This window comes from Lathyrus oleraceus, chromosome 1, assembly GCF_024323335.1.
Source record: "Lathyrus oleraceus cultivar Zhongwan6 chromosome 1, CAAS_Psat_ZW6_1.0, whole genome shotgun sequence".
Classification (NCBI taxonomy): Eukaryota; Viridiplantae; Streptophyta; class Magnoliopsida; order Fabales; family Fabaceae; genus Lathyrus; species Lathyrus oleraceus.
Genome location: NC_066579.1, coordinates 106,653,045 through 106,670,193, shown reverse-complemented (window position 1 = coordinate 106,670,193; position 17,149 = coordinate 106,653,045).

The following is a 17,149-nucleotide window of genomic DNA, read 5'->3' as shown; positions in this document are numbered from 1 at the left end:
ACAAGGCACAACTCAGCAGCAGTCTTACCAAAGAGGCCTTTACCCCTCAGAGTCTTCAGTTCCTTGTGCAGCTCAAGGAATTGGTCGTTCATCGCGTCCATCTTCTCATAAACATTTGGGCCCTTAGATGGCTTAGAATGATAGTTGGTGTCGTCTACTCTGGGTAAAGTGTGCATAACGAGAGGTGGCACAACAAGGACCGGGCTAGATGCCGGCATAGAGGCGAGAGTTGGAGCAAAACCCTCGGGCACAAAGTTGGCGGGCATCCCCCACGGGAACCCGGCTGGCATAGTTGGCGCAAAGTGAGTTGTTGCGGCAGGCACAATGGAGGAAGCTACCTCAGAAATAACTGCCCTCGTGGGAGGAGTTGCAGGAGTTGGAGATGATTGGCTCTGGGCAGCCAACACTAACTCCATCATGGCAGTCAGTCTAGCTACCTCCTCTTTCAGTTCCCGGTTCTCTTGCTCTAGATGATCCATCAACTTTGGAAGATTCGCTCTGGTGTTATACCGGTGCGCCAACTTGTCTTCAAAATAAATGAAGAGCAAAGAGTTAGACCACTAATCAGAGATGAACAAAACCTGCTTATGCATATGATGCATGCAATGTTTGTGCATATGATTTATTTTTTTATCAGAGGAACTTTATAGAGATCTATTTGCAAATTTTTGAAAATATTAATCTTTTAAGACATATATGAAATACTCATAGCAATAATATTTGGAAATTTTTTTACACCAATGAAGAAGTACAGTCTTGGTAACCAAATTCAATACAAGAGAAAAGGCGAGTAAACATCCTATGGAGCCCTAGAAACAATCGTCCAAAGCTCTTGAGACCGGAAGATAAGCTGCATGAAGCCTCTTCACCTCTCTCTCATAAGCTGCCTCCATATCTGCCTTCTCCTTGGCGAGTCGATCATTCCAAAACTTGGATGATTGAGGAAGAAGAGAAGTGACCACATCATCAGGCTCGTCAATAACCTGATGCTCCAGAAATTCTATCACAACATCCTTATCTCTGAGTTGCTGAAGTAGTTCCTCTCGCTCACGAACCCAAGCACGCGAACGGTCTTCATCTCTTAACTCCTCTACTCCTTGGTCAGGGAGGGTTGAAGGCCCAACCATAACCATAGGGGTAGGTCTCGGATAGTCGTAGGGCATGCGGTACTCAGAAGCTCTCTTCCTCACCCAAGCGGTGTAGGGTTCCGAAGCAATACAATTCTTCGGACCAAGCTCTTTCCTTCCCTTCTTATGAATCTTGCGCCAGGCGCGGACCATTCTGCCCTTCAAGTTATGGGATCTTTACCCTCTTGAAAGAACACACCTTATAACAAAATCTTATTAGGTTTATCCTTTAAGGGGAACCCAAGCTGACGGCGAGCCAAAATAGGGTTGTAGTTAATCCCACCACATGTACCAAGAGGAGGCACATTGGAGAATTCACCACAAGAATCAATAATTTGGACACCATCATATACACGGTTATACTAAAAGATATCATCATTAGTGAGATACATAATTATCGTAGACCACCGTAGACATCCCTTGTTCTCCTTGAAGGCGAGCGTCTGAGGCAAGTGCGAAATAAACCACTTGTACAACGAGGCAGACAACACACAATGGATCCACCACCCTTTGCATTCCTCATATACAAAGAGAAATAAGTGTCACCCAACAAAGTAGGAACGGGATTAAGAGTAGAGAAAATCCTAATAGCGTTCACATCCACAAAATTGTCGATGTTGGGGAATAACACTAGCCCATAGATGAGAAGTACAAATATGGCTTCAAAGGCGTCCTCACTCATGGCCTTCCTAAACAAAGTAGCTTGGGCAATGAGAAAATCAGATGGGAGACCTTGAATTCCACCTTTGGTAGTCATATGAGCAACAATATCAGATACATCTATATGAAGCATGTCAGCAATCTCTTGGGAAGAAGGAACTCTCTCCAAGCCACTGAACGACAAATGATCCAAGATAGGTATACCCACAAGATAGTCATACTCCTCAAGTGTAGGCAAAAGCTGAAAATCCGGAAAAGTGAAGCAACTGTACAAGGGATCATAGAACTGTACCAACACACTCATCAGACCTTCATCCACTTGAGTAGAAAGAATAGACAGAAGCTTCCCATGGCGAGCTTTGAACTCCAAGGGATCTAATACATAGACTGTCAAACTCCTTAACTCTTTCAAATTGGGTTGTCTGAAACTGTACTTCTTCGTATTCCTTCTTTGCTTATCCAAGTCTGAAAATTTGCAAATAGACCTCTTAAGTTCCTTGAAAATTTTCTTGTTGATAATATGGATGCAAATGAATGCATGAATGCATGGATGCAACAATGACACTCAAGGATCAAGCAAGTCACGCCACACAAAGGTTACGGGATGGATCAAGTCATCCTCAATATCAATCATCCATTTTGGTGGATTATGTTTACACCTTATCAATACCCAAGTTCCATTGATATTGAGAATATACGAGAACAGATCAACCGCGAATCAAGGGTTTGTTGCAAGTCACGAGCATGGAGTCTCGGTTAAGAACCAACCAAAGGGAGTGTACTATGGTTAAACCTGACAATCATGTTCTAAAAGAGGTTCCCATAGTCATCATCTCATCTTTCGGATATTATCGGATAAACGACTACTCGTTTTCCAAAAATATTCTCAAGAGAGACTCTTATGAGTGTAGTCTCACGTAACAATCGTATCAAATCTTACACTTGAACGACCTTCGTATTACGTCCTAAAATAGGCCAAGATAAGCTAAGTAATCTAAGGTCCTTGGCTTCTAAGGTTCCTATTGGAAAGAGTAATACCTAACCATGACTACTTGTGTGACATTATTGATCCCAACAAGACCTCCACCAAGTGAATGGGCTTGCAACTCAACTTGCCAAGGAATAACTCCACACAAGTCAACAAGACTATGCCATTCTCCTATCATAAGTGCACTCGAGTTCGGGTATAGAACTCATCTCACAAGAGACCACCAAGCACACAAGCAATTGATATATCAAGCAATTCATACATTACAAACAATACAGTCATCCTGAATTTGCACCAAAAATATGTCACAAATAAATATAAACATACAATACAACAAAGGCAAAAAGTAGGATAAACCCACTAGGAATAGATCATCCCCAACAGAGCCGCCACTTTTCTGTAGCGGGGTATTCGTTACCTTTAGATTTATTGACTAAATCAAAAGTAAGCATACAATTCGAGTCGCCACCACACTTCTATTTATCCAAAGGAAAGGTTATAAAGCGAACAAAAACCAAGTAAGAAGTTTTATCAAATCAAAAACTAATAAAAATGTCAGAGATCTGGGTAAGGGGGTTGGTTATGAGATGGGAAGGTTTTAAGCACCCAAAACATCCTTAGTACTCTAAGGGAGCCCTTTTTGCAAATGTGTATTGTAGGTTGGTATTTATGAAAAGATTTGTGAAAACAAGATTGGGGAGATGAGAAAGGAATATACATATTTACAATTTTGTTGTTTGAGTGGATGAACCCATTGCCTACGTACCATCACAAAGGTAGGATCAAAACCTCGTAGTTCGGGGTAAAAATCTACAAAAAGAATTGGTGAATTGATTTGATCAAAAGCCTTACGGTCTTTTGTTATCAAAGGGAGAAAACTCAACCTAAACCAACAATCCACCATGTGAGGAGAGCTTCAACATACTAGTGAGGGATCCATCCTATAATAAGTATGGAAGACTTATAGTCCAATCACTAAGGATAAGGTGAGGTTTACATCAACCACTATGATAACTCAAACCTATGGCTAGTGTTTATGAAAAAGGTTTTAACAAAGGTGGCCATTGAAACCACAAAAATCACTTGAAGTGAGTTGTACTTACAAGTTAGGAGTATTCACAAAATGAGGTCAAAGTTGACTTAGGATTCATTCAAAATAAGTATTAGTGAAAAGAGTTTGAAAAGTCAAAGGCATAAGGCCTGGGTTTCTAATTTGAAAACAATGTCAATGTTTGCACAAAATGAGTTTGGCTTGGGTTAAAGTGGAGAGAAGAAGAGAAGGGCTAGTCCTAAACATTCAAAGATAAGAGAAGAGGTAAAACCCTTGGAGTTCCCTTTCTTGAAATCATAAAGATGATTCAAGATGCTCCTTTCCTTTGGACTTAGCAATCACTCAAGTAATCAAACAAATATTATATTCAAGCTCCTAGGATCTCCATTTGGCTTGTCTTTCTTAACTTAGCTATTCATGACAATGTTCCTTCTTACTATCTCAAGTTTGGAATCCCTATCACACAAGAACAAACAATCAAAAGGTTCACAACATAATAAGAGAAATGGAAAAAGAAATGAGTTTAGATTAGGGGTCATTTGAAGTCAACTTTTAAGATTTAGAATTCTAAAGGCATGAGGCCTAGTTGCTCTTCAACAAGTTTAGCATTCTAAAGGCATGAGGCCTAGTTGCTCTTGAACTCCTTTAAGCATATGTAAGGTCCTAATTCTAAGTCCTTTCTCCTTTTTGTATTGGGTTCACACAAACAAAGACAAAACAATCACAAGACTACAATATATTTATATACAATAATGAGCTCAAATGAGCAAAATGAAAATGGCATAAACATAAAGTATATGCTCAAGTGAGCAAAGGGAAAAGCAATATGAATTAATGAGCAAGAAAGTAAATTGAATTAAAGTAAATTGCAAGAAACTAAATGCTTGAATTAAAGTTAGTAATTAGTAGTTAATGCTAGTGTGTCATAAGACAATTTAGCGCTATGTTAAGCAATCGTAAGTGGACTAATGTAGTAGTCACTTCTATCGAAGGCCGGTCAATAAAACTATAGGAAAATAAACACAAGTTAGAGATCATGGCTAGTAAGCCAAACTCCTACAACTTGCCATGCCAAAAGAAAAGAAGAAAAGACCTTGTATGGATTTTAGGTTTTTTGCTTGACCAAGAAGTAACCTATCTTGGACACAAAGCAACTCACTTGATCTTTGATCAAGTTGAGTTTGATTTGGATCAAAGAAGGTTAAGCCTCTCATATGTCAAGACTAACCACAAGTCATTAACTCATTGGCCAAAATAAAAAAAGAAGATGAAGATGAAATAAAATGAATAAAAATGAGAATTTAAATGACATAATCAAAACACAATGATCAAATGTGAATGAAATCATCATCAACCAATGCAAAATAGAAGAGAAATGAAGATTAGAGGTCAACAAAGTCAAACATATTTTTTGGTATTTTTTTGGAATTAAAATAAATGCAAAATTAAAATGGACAAAATATGGTCAAACCTTAATTCAATTCAAATCAACTTCAACAAGTCCAATTGAATCATCATAGGTCTAACATGGTCAAAGAAGATTTGACAAATTTTCATAGGTCTTACATGGTCAAAGAAGGTTTGACAAATCGACTTAAAACAGAAACTATTCAAAATCAATTAAAAAACAAAAAAATATAACACAAATGAATTAAAATATCAAATAAATCTCAAATCAATTAAGAAATTGATGAGAATATTTTTCATAGACTTATCATGATCCATATGTGTTAAGAAAATACTTTTGGAATTTTTTGATATCAAAAAGTATTTAAAATTAATTAAAAACTATTAAAAACAAAATAATTCACAAAAAAATTAAAATGGAATCACAAGAATATTAAAAATCAGATATGAAACTAGATTTTTCAAGAAAATTTTTGCCGTTGGTCTCATATTTTTGTGATTCCAAATAAAATAGTTATGAATTTTTGAAATAAAAGGGAATAAAAGAAAATAAACAGAAATTAGAAAAATGCCAAAAATCCAGGAGCGCTGGATCCACTTCATTAAATGATGTGGACACATCACACGGCTCAGAGGCGCGCTCCCACCATGGTCACCAGTCAAATGTATCACACAATGAATTAAAAAAAGTAAACAGAAAGCATGGCCACGATTAGAACGTGTGAATGAGATCCAAAGGCTCGGGAGGATCCACGCGGGGATGGTGGTGGAAACCACCATCTTCTCCGGTAGACCAACCAACTCCGGCCACCAGTTGCAGGTTTTTGAACCTCGATGAAAATACACAAACGTGGTACCAAAATGAAGCTGGGGTGATGTACATCACCCCTGTAACCTTGGATTATCCTCTAGATCTCTATGAAGTGAGAAATTTGAGCTTGAAAATCCAGGTATACAAACTGAAAAGCTTCAAAACACAAAATCAAGACCACCACTAGCCTGCCTCTTGCTCCAGGACTTCAGAAAACCATTTGAACATAAGAAATTCACATTGTATGATGAGATTCAGATCAAAACAGTTGGATCATATACCTTTGAAGAGCAACTTTGATCAGCACGATTCCTTCCAACTTTTGCTTCCAATTTGATATTGAGATGTGATATGAATGCAAGGCTAAGGAATAAGTCTTGAAGATCAACTGATTTTGTTGAAATTCAAGCTTGAATTGAGAAAATAAAAATCATAATTCCTTTGGTATGGTTGGGTTTTGATTTCAGCAAAGCTTCAGGTTTCCTTAAGGTTGATATTTGAATGAGGGAAGCATTGTATTTATAGCTGGAGCTGATGCCGAGTGAGGGAAAACTCGTGTGCATGAAGCTTTGGATCCTCCATGCATGGGCCTGTACAGGCGCATGTGAGGCCCAAAATTAAGTGTAATTGCAAGATGAACTCATACCAAGTTGAAATGGACGTGCATTCTGAGTTGCATTGGCTTTTGCATGAAGATTCCATGTGAATTGCCTAATTGGTCACAAATGTTCACCTCTTTGAAAGTCACACATACAAACTCCAAACATAGGCATGTGAGTAATGGTTGGAAAGGTCTTGACATAAGGAACAAAATCTATGTTGGGAAAAATCCATTTGGAGTTTGGAAATTTATGAAAACTGACCTTGAAGTTTGAGGTTCAAAACATGTCTTTGGAAAATTTGCCAAAAATGATCAACTTCAAGCCCTTCTGTTTTAATGATGCAAGCCTCAAATGGAAACACCTCCAACATCAAAGTTGTATATCTTTTCAAGATTATCAATTTGGAATTAAATGTTGAATCATTTGGATTTTTAATGAGAAAGTTATGGGCACTTGAAGTTGGACATTTTCAAAATTCAATGGTTTTGGTCCAAAGTGACCTATAATGTTTTGTATTATAACATGTGTTTCTTTTAGGATTATGAAATTTTGTCCAACATAACATTGTAAGTAGACATCTTAATATTTCAAATGCAATTGGTCTAACCTCAAAATCATAAAAAATGAAGAAGTTAGGTCTTTGGGAAGTTGACCCAAAGTTAGGGTTTCAGTCAAAATGACCTATAATGTTTTGAAATGAATAATGACCTTAAAAGTTACAAATGGATTTTTGATGAACATGAAAGTTGTTCATATGGTTCTTAAGAACATGTTTTATCTTGGGGTCATCTTCATTTGACAAACACATCAAAAGTTAGGTCTCAGGGATCCTCAGTTTGGTCAGATGACTTGACTGGTCAACTTCTCAATGCCAAACTTCAAATCTTGATGAATGAATGATTGAGGATACTCACACAGGCTCATATATGCATAAAATAATTAATTAAAGAACTTCCCTTGATTGAATTTGATCATAGGTTGAGGTTGCTTCATGAGCAAGGCATAGTTGAAGCACAGTTGAATTAGGGTTTCCCTGGGAAGCAATCCTTAAGCCCTTTGGGTTATCTTGATCAAATTGGAAAATTGAGATACTTGGGAGACATATATGATGATTTAGAGATTTTGGAACCATTGTCATGCTTGCTTTCATCTTCATCTAGCCATTTCATTGAGCTTAAGAGCCTCCTAGGAGCAATGGCACATGTGATCACTTGAACTTCAAAACAATAAAGGTTAGTGACATATTTGTGTGCTTTTGGTTAGTAAAAAAATAAGGAAAGCAATAATATACAATTCAAGCATGCTTGGTGGTCTCAAACCAACTCACACAAGTCCCAACCCAAGGGTAAGGAGCCACACATGTTATGATCCTTGAGGCAAAATGCAATGAGCAATGATATGATGCCATGAGGGATCTTAGGGTCAAAATTAGGGTCTTACACATTCATATCATGTGCATCCTGAGGTATCTTAGGGACCAAAATTTATTTCTTGACATTGTTATTTAAGTCCATTCTACTGAGCTGATACGAAGATTTTAACCTTCACATCCTTATCTAGAATATCCTTAAATAGGGGCAGCTGTAAGACCCCACTTTTGACCCTAAGATCTCTCATGCTATCTCATCATTTGCATTGGCTTTAGCATCACACCTTGGCATACTTCTTACCCCTCATTCATTAAGTTTGTATTAGGAGACACCACCAAGCACATTTGATTGAATCATACTTTATTTTCTTTTATTTACGAACCAAAACACCAAAAAAAATGTCTCTGTATATTTTTGTTTCTTTTGTAGGTAGTGTGTCCATCCACCTATGCTCTATCAAGCTCACAACTAGGATTTGAGACTCTCATGACAAGATGTCAATAAGGGAATGGTTCACCATTGGTTCTAAACATCATATATGGTTTCCCATGTTCTTCATGTATCATTTTTTATCAAGAATTCATCAAGAGTTTGAAGTTTGTTTGCCTTGGAAGCCCTAATTCATCTGGGTATCTTGTGTGACTTCCTCAACAAGTTTATTAATAAATTGGTCAAATATATCAAGGTATACTTAATTATACATAATCTTATGCATATATGATCCTCCATGATCTCTAAAGATCAAGAGAACTTCAAGTTTGCCAATTTGTTCAAAGAGGTTGACTAGAGAAACTCAACTAGTTAAAATCGGGATTCCCTAGACCCTATCTCCTACAATTTTCGTCATATGAAAATGATTCCAAGAAGAAATTTACTCTTTATGACACTCCAAACAACTTTCATGTTGGCATCAAGAGCTATGTTTTCTTGGAAAGTCATTTTTTATGGTGAAACATTATAGGTCATTTTGTCTGTGCCCTAGTTAGGAGGTCAACTTCCAAGGACCATGAATTGCTCAAGTTTTATGATATGAAGGCCATCCAAGTTTCACTATCAATTTCAAGATGTCTTATCCAACTTTTACTCTTTGATAAATGGAAAATTCTACTTGCAAGGGCATGTGCGAAGAGGAAACATTATAGGTCATTTTGGGCCATCATCATTGAACAAGCAATTTTCCTCAATTTCTAAAATGCATATCTCCCTCATGACAAATCCAAATGATATCAAATTTGTTAACAAATTGAATATAAATTAAAGAACTACAACTTTTATGAAGAAACCAGTTTCATTTGAAGCTCATAGCAAAAGTTATTCAAGGTGGAAGAAGTGGTCTTTTGACTTTGTACTTAGAAAATTTTCAACTATGTTTGATTTCTCCAACTTCCACCTTAAAATTCATCGTGATACAAGCTCCAAATGGAAAATTATTCAACATAAAAGTTGTTCCCATTGATGTCACCTTTCCAAATCATCAAGGATCACTTCATTTGGATTAGAATTGAGGGACTTGCGCATGGTTCCTTTGTTAGTCTTGTTTTTTTTTCAATTTTTGAACTCAAATGATCATTTATTTTTGCACAAATTGGAAGTGGATTGCATCATTTTTGGGCCTAATTTAATGCCCATGCACAACTTGCTATTTTTGGCCAAAATTCAAAAGGTGTGGAAATCAATTCATGAGATTATAAATAGAGGAGCATTGCCTCAGAATGAAAGAGACACATTGCCTTAGCCTTACCAAGCCATCCTAGAACCCTACATCGTAGAATACCTTGAGAATTTCTTTGAAATTGAGTTTGAATTTCACCTTTTGTTTTGAGATTCAAACTTTAAGGATTCATTGCCATTTTCATCTCATTTGATCACTGCAAGCAAGAGGAGGAAGAACCAAGTGAATTCAGATCAAGATCAAGCCAAATCACTGCTACCGGAAGGTGAATTTTCTTAAACTTCTCTTCTTCGATTCTCCCTCATTTCTTAACTATTTTGACTGATTAATGGTTTTCTAAAGACCTACCAATGTAGGCAACAAGATTGAGTTGCTTTGAGGCTAAATCGAAGCAACTTAGATCATGCACCTCAAATTTCAAATCCATGTATCTTTCAATATACTTGGAATTGGAAGAAATTGAGGCCAGATTCGAACTCCTCAATATTTTTCCTTCAAAATAGTGTCCTTGTTTTTCATTTTCTGTTTGGTTGAGAGTGGACCAGTCCGGTGAGGTCCACCTGAGAAGATGACCGGAGCTAGGGCTCCGGTGGTGTGTTGGCATGTCCTGAACCATCTGATCATGAGTCCACCTTTTAATCTCAACCCTCCATTTTAAATACCATCACTATGACGCATTGACTAAGGTGTATGGTGGGAATCACGCGCTTGGCCAGAAGATCAGCCACCTCAATTAATGAGGGAGATCTGATGAACCTCATTTTTTCTAATTTTTATTAAATTTGTGATTTATCATTTAATCCTTTTATTTTGTTTAATTCATAGAAATTTCATTTTTAATCCAAAAAATATGGGACTTTTACCAAAAATCTTTAAATATTTTTCTCTTTCATATTTTGAATTTAAATTATTTTTTGGGTTAATTTTGATATTTTTCATGAATTAAATTATTTTTGACTTGTTTTTAAATATTTTTAAATACTTTTGACTTTCCAAAAATTATGAAATTTTTTGTCTAAGGTCCTTTGACCTTGTTTGACCTAGGATAAATCCCTGAGCCATTTATTTGGTATTTTGAAGGGATTTGAGGTTTTGTCCATTTAATAATGCATTTTTAATTCATTTTTAATTTGATTTTTAATTGATTAAATGTTTAAAAATTATGTTGAATCAATCTTATGGTCTTGTGATGTTTGACTTTCTGTTTGGGCCTTGGTCATGGTTGATTTGACTTTTGTTTGGTCAAAACCATTGGATTTAGGGGATTGATGAAATGTACATTTTATCTCCCAAAATGAATGATTGGTATTGATTAGATGAAATTTCACTCATGATCAATTTGTATTTCTATTTCCCCTTCCCTCTTCATCTTCATCCCTATTCTTCCCCAATCCACCATTGACCAATGAAATCTCTTCATGTCTAATGCTACTTGATTCATCGATGACCTTGTGTCAGATGAATCAACATAAGTCAGACTGAGATAGGTCCTCCCCTTTCTTTTAGTGTGTGGTATATTTTAGGAGTTTGGTTCCTTGTACCAAATCTCTAACATGCATTAACACCTATATTTTTATTGCCTGACCTCAGATAGTTGTGACTTCTATATAAGTCCAATTACGACTTCTATATAAGTCCTTCTAGTAAGTGAGATTGTAAGTCTCCCATTCTTCATGGTATTGTGTGGGAACTTGACCTTTTTTCCATTCATGAGAGCTAGGGGCATACTTGTTGATTTATCCAAGTTGAAGCCCTTCTCATGGATGATGTCTTGGTTCAAGGATTCATACTTGCGAATGAATGGTCGAGTGTTCTCCAAAGAATGACTTAATCAATTAAAACTCGTCACTAACATTTGACTAATCATTGACTAACTTCCTAATTAACTTTACTTTACTTTGAAGTCATTTACTTTATGCAATTTAAATTTCAGTACCTTTATCATTCATTACTATTTACATTTCATGCAACTTATTTATGTTACAAGTCCTTTTCACTTTGCTCATTTGGGTCATATCCTGTGTTTGTATATATTGTTTACTTTATTTTGACTTCATTTGTGGTCTTAGGACCTTAAAGCACTTAATAACAACAAAAACCTAAAAAATATTTGGGTGGACTGTTAGACTTGATCTGAACTTTTGGACTTAGAACTAGGCAACATTCCCTGTGCTAAAGGACTTGGCTAATGCCAACATTTGAGATTGACAAATCTCTATTTGGGCCTTCATCTAATGTAAGGCCTTGGGTCTCTTTGACTCATCTACTACTTCGTCTCTATGCTTAATTATTATATTGTTATATTTGCCTATGTTTGATGTTTATTCTGAGTTGATCAAGGAATATTTCATCTGCTACATTGGAAGATATTGAAGACTGCTAGTTATTCGAATGCTTGCTTGGATATTATGGCTGTCTTTATTTGATGCCTTGGTCTTCATATGATGCTTGTATATTGATCATCTCTTATTGCATAATGATTTCCAAAGTTCAAAGGAAAATGGGTTTCTATATGACATTCTTGTCTGTTGGATTGAATCCCATTAGTCAGATCTTTTCAACTCTTAACTCTTAATTTTTGTCTAGGGTAGTCTCTTCATCTCCTTCCATTTCTTAAATTTCAAAATCCTCTCCCTCTTTTGAAAAACTTTCTTTGCTTGTGATTTCAAACTTAGACATGTTTTAATGATTAGAAACTTTTGCCTTATGCCATTGAATTTTCCAACTTTTTCTTAACCAAACTTGTGAATGAACTTAACCATATTGACTTTAATTTCAAAAAAACAAAAAGAACTAACAACCTCATTCAAATCTTTGGCCTCTTGTTCCCTTTTACTTCAACTTTTGTTAAAATCAATTCATCAACTTCTTTGAAATTTTTACCACGAACTACGAGGTTTTGATCCCTCATTTTTATGTTGGTACGTAGGCATAAGACTGAAGGTCTTGTCAAACACAAAAATATAATTAATGAATTCTTTTCTCATCTCCCCACTCTATATTTTATCAAACATCATTTATATCAAAAACATATACACACAAAAGAGGGCTCCCTAGGAGTACCTAGGACACTTTGGGTGCTAACACCTTCCCTTTGTGTAACCAACCCCCTTACCTATAATCTCTGGCATTTTATTAGTTTTGATTTGAAAAATTCTTATCTTTGTGTTTTGTTCATACTTTCCCCTTTTCATTTGGAAGCAATAAAAATGCGATGGCGGCTCTAGTTTTATTGACGTCAAGTTTATCCATAACTTGATGGTCACGAATTTACCGCTACAGTAGAATACCAGAGAGGAGAATAAGATTTATGTCTACCATTTACTGGACAGATACCACAAATAGGAATTACAACTACCTTTTTACTTGGTAGAAAACCAGAAAAAAGAGAAAATCCATCACCAGTTAAAGTGAACATATCAAGGATAGACTCTCTGGGGAAATTATGGGATTTATAACTACCTTTTTACTGGGTAGAATACCAAACAGGAAGAATATCCGTCACTAGTTAGGGTAAACATATCAAGGATAAACATAAAGAAGGATATTACCAGTTACTAGGTAATAAACTCTTGGGGACCAACAAATCTATCTAGGTAAGAACTAGAAAGAAACAATCAAACAAGACCCAACCCAATAAGGATATAACTCAAGGGGAGTGGTTCCATCTAGATAATGAACATGGGAGGAAACTGAAATAATAATCATCCATGAGGAAACAACTCAGTGGGGAAGAAGAAAGGATAAACTCTTTCTGCTTAAGGGGTTGACACTCTACAATTGAGGGAGGACAAACACACCAAATCTGCATGGAGAAATAATATCATAAAAGCAGGGGATCGGGAGAAAAGTCAAAGCGACAAAAATGCACAATGAAATATCTGATTCTATGTTTCATGCATGAATATACATGAGTATGTATATGATTATGCTAACAAACGAGCACAAAGGATACAAACAAATGAGGATCTGAATCATCAAAACTAGATACTCAGCTAATCTCAACAAGATGGAAAACCAACCGGAGAATCTTCTAAGGATGAAAATAAATTATCTAGCTCAAAATAAATTCAACTCTGGCTGGGGAGCGACATGGAGAACATGCATCCAACCAAACACTGCTGAAAACTCAGCGCTCTGAGGGAATGAAATATATATATATATATATATATATATATATATATATATATATATATATATATATATATATATCCATAGCAAATACGCCTAACTCGAACTTAAATCTCGAAAGAGGAAGAGATAATGCTAGGGGATAAGCCAAGATTAATAAATATCTTACTTAAAACTCAAAATTCTCCGGGAGAAGAGACAAATACAGACTGGCAAACTTCACCGGGGATGAAAGCACTGCTGAAAATATTAATCAAACACGCTGAAGATAAATGAGATCTATTGAAGATCCATATCTCAAGCTAAGGGATATATATATATATATATATATATATATATATATATATATATATATATATATATATATATATTTCAAAATAATAAGTCAACACTGCGGGGAATTTTAGGTCAACACCATATCAAATGGGAGACAACCCTGCAGAGGACGACATCAATACTGCTCAGAATCAAAATATTGTCTGAATGAAGAGAAACTTCTTTCAGAAGATGTAACTCCACCGGGGATTCAAGTCACAACAAGAGGCAAAACTCTGAGTGGGGAATCAGGCAAACTGATGGGGATTTCATCAAAAATCAAACTCTGCGGGGCCTCCGCTGGGGATACCCAATCTGCCCGGATGAATCAAAGGCCATATGAGGATACAAATCAGTAACATATTCCTCAAAAGGGAAGCTACAGTCATCAGACTCTTCTTGGAAATTGAGAAATAAACCAATTCCAAGGTACAAAAGAAATCAACCGGATCTGCAGACTCACGCAGGGGAGAAACTGCCACGGATATGCAACTAAATAAAGATGCTGGGGATTTGAAAACCAAATGAAGGTTTCACAAGGATCCAAGGTACAAACACAAATGCAAACTAAGATCATAAATCTTCAACTGGGGACATATGATGAACTACAACTAGATCAACACATCAACTCTACTGGAGATAAATGATGAACTGCTTAGGGAGCAACCCAATTAATGCTACCAGGGATGATAAACTGCTTGGGGAGAAACTCGTCAACCAAACGCCGGGGATGAACGATGAACTGTTGGGGGAGATAAAATCACCAACCAACTGCTTAGGGAAGACAGCAATGCTTCACACATCAAGACTTTACTGTTCTTAGATTGCTGTTGACATTCCTTTTTGAAAAATCATGTTCTTAAAGTAAATGCCTTATTATTTCAGAAAAATGTTTATTCATTGATTTATTTATTTCAAAATTATCATCATAAAATTCAATTTTATTAAACAGAAATAAAAAAGAATAGACATAATTGGATAAAAGCTCAACTTTATTTAATAGAATGGTAGTTTGCAAATGGCAGGACTCCATGGATCTTTACAAAGTTTGAAAATGGTAATTTACATGGGAACGGGCTACATTGAATATAATGACCACTACTCTCCCTATCAACTTTGAAACCCATTGTGCTCTTGTGTTTGGTTGAGAATGATGAATCAGAACCAAATAACTGTTCAAAACTGCTTCCAAGATCAGGACCAGTCGGATGCAGTTACTTGCCATAATCGCTAATTTTTGCCTAGATTTCCCCAAGGTGGGGTACTCAATCTACCGGGATAAATTTTTGTTTTATGTCTCTAACTTTTTCCTGGATCGCCCTTTTGGGTTTTCAATCCATCGAGACACTCATTTTTGCCTAAGTCGCCCTTTCGGGTTTTCAACTTAGCGAGCTGTTCTTTTCTTTTTTAGGCGAAGTATTTCTTGACAGCATCGGTGTTCACATGACGTGTCAACTCTTCACCATTCATAGTTGTAAGAATCAATGCACCGCCTAAAAAGGCTCTCTTAACAACATATGGGCCTTCATAGTTAGGAGTCCATTTGCCCCTAGCATCAGGTTTGAAAGATAAAATCTTCTTGAGCACGAGGTCACCTTCTCTGAACACACAAGGCTTGACCTTCTTATAAAAACCTTTCTTCATTCTCTGTTGATATAACTGACCAAGACACATGGCAGTAAATCTCTTCTCTTCAATCAATTTCAATTGATCATGTCTGGTCTGACACCATTCAGCTTCAGTCAACTTGGCTTCCATCAACAACATGATCGGGGAAATAGCAAGTGTACTATTTTGGTGACGTAGTAATAATAAGGATGTTTCCCAAAGATTGATCTCGAGGATTGCACAACAATATATGTGTAAATTGTTACTCAATTGAACAAAACTAATAGTTGGGGGTTTTGTAAAAATCACTGTAAGAGAAAATAACACAGAATAAATATTTTCACAGATTATAAAAATATACCAAGGTTGGTGTGTGAAAATCTCCTGTAATGACCCTTGAGTGTATATCTCCTTAATAATGAAAATTGTTTCAATTACCGGATCTTAAGATTGTTTCCCCCTAAGACCTCGGAGGGAAACCTTTGGTATTCAATCTAACCTCTAAGTCCTTAGGTGATTATGATGAAACCAAGTAATTCAAATTAACAAGAATAACCCAGTAACCATAGGGTATCCCTAGTCCTAGGTGATATCTACTATGGTTTCACTGTATAAAAACCTTAACAATTGCAATCCTGCTAATCGTTAACCATACATTAATCTAAATTTTTCTGATAAAGAAAGCATTACGCCAATTAAACAGTAAAATTAACAACAAATAACATGTATTAAGGAAATTATAACATCAGAGTCATTACACGATCAATTTAGGGACCCCCTGGAATTGGAGGGTTTAGCCTCTCATATTATTCAAATAAGATACAAAATAAAATCGAGACATTACAAAAGGTTGGGAATTTCGTTGATCTTCAAACGCATCCGCTCTTGAAGGGTCTTCGTCCTTCGCCGCTTTTGACCGCTTCAATCTTTATCGTCTACAATTTTTGATTGTTCAAAGTCCCCTTCTCCATATTCAAAAACCCCCTAAATAGTTCCTGGTGAAAAATTTAATATAGATAAAGTCCAAAATACCCTCTAGGATCAGCCGTGCCAAAATACAACAAAAACTGGAAAATGAGGTGCCCAAGCCAACATTGGCCGTGTCAGGCAACACGACAGGCTATGTTGGGCTGTTGATGAAAAAGCCTTGACACGCCCCTCAAGGGAGGCTGACACAGGCCGTGTCAGCTCCCTGTTTTCTTCTTCCAAGTGCCCTCTCCTGACACGGCCCGTGTTGGGCAACACGGGTGGCCGTGTTAAGACTACTGTGTTTCCCAATTTCCTCTTCCGATAGGCTCGGAATGTCCGATTTTCTTGTCTATCCCTCCGGTACTCTTGCTTACACCTGAAACCAATAAAACTACCATAAAGAGACATAAAATGGAGTATAATGATGCAAACCAAATG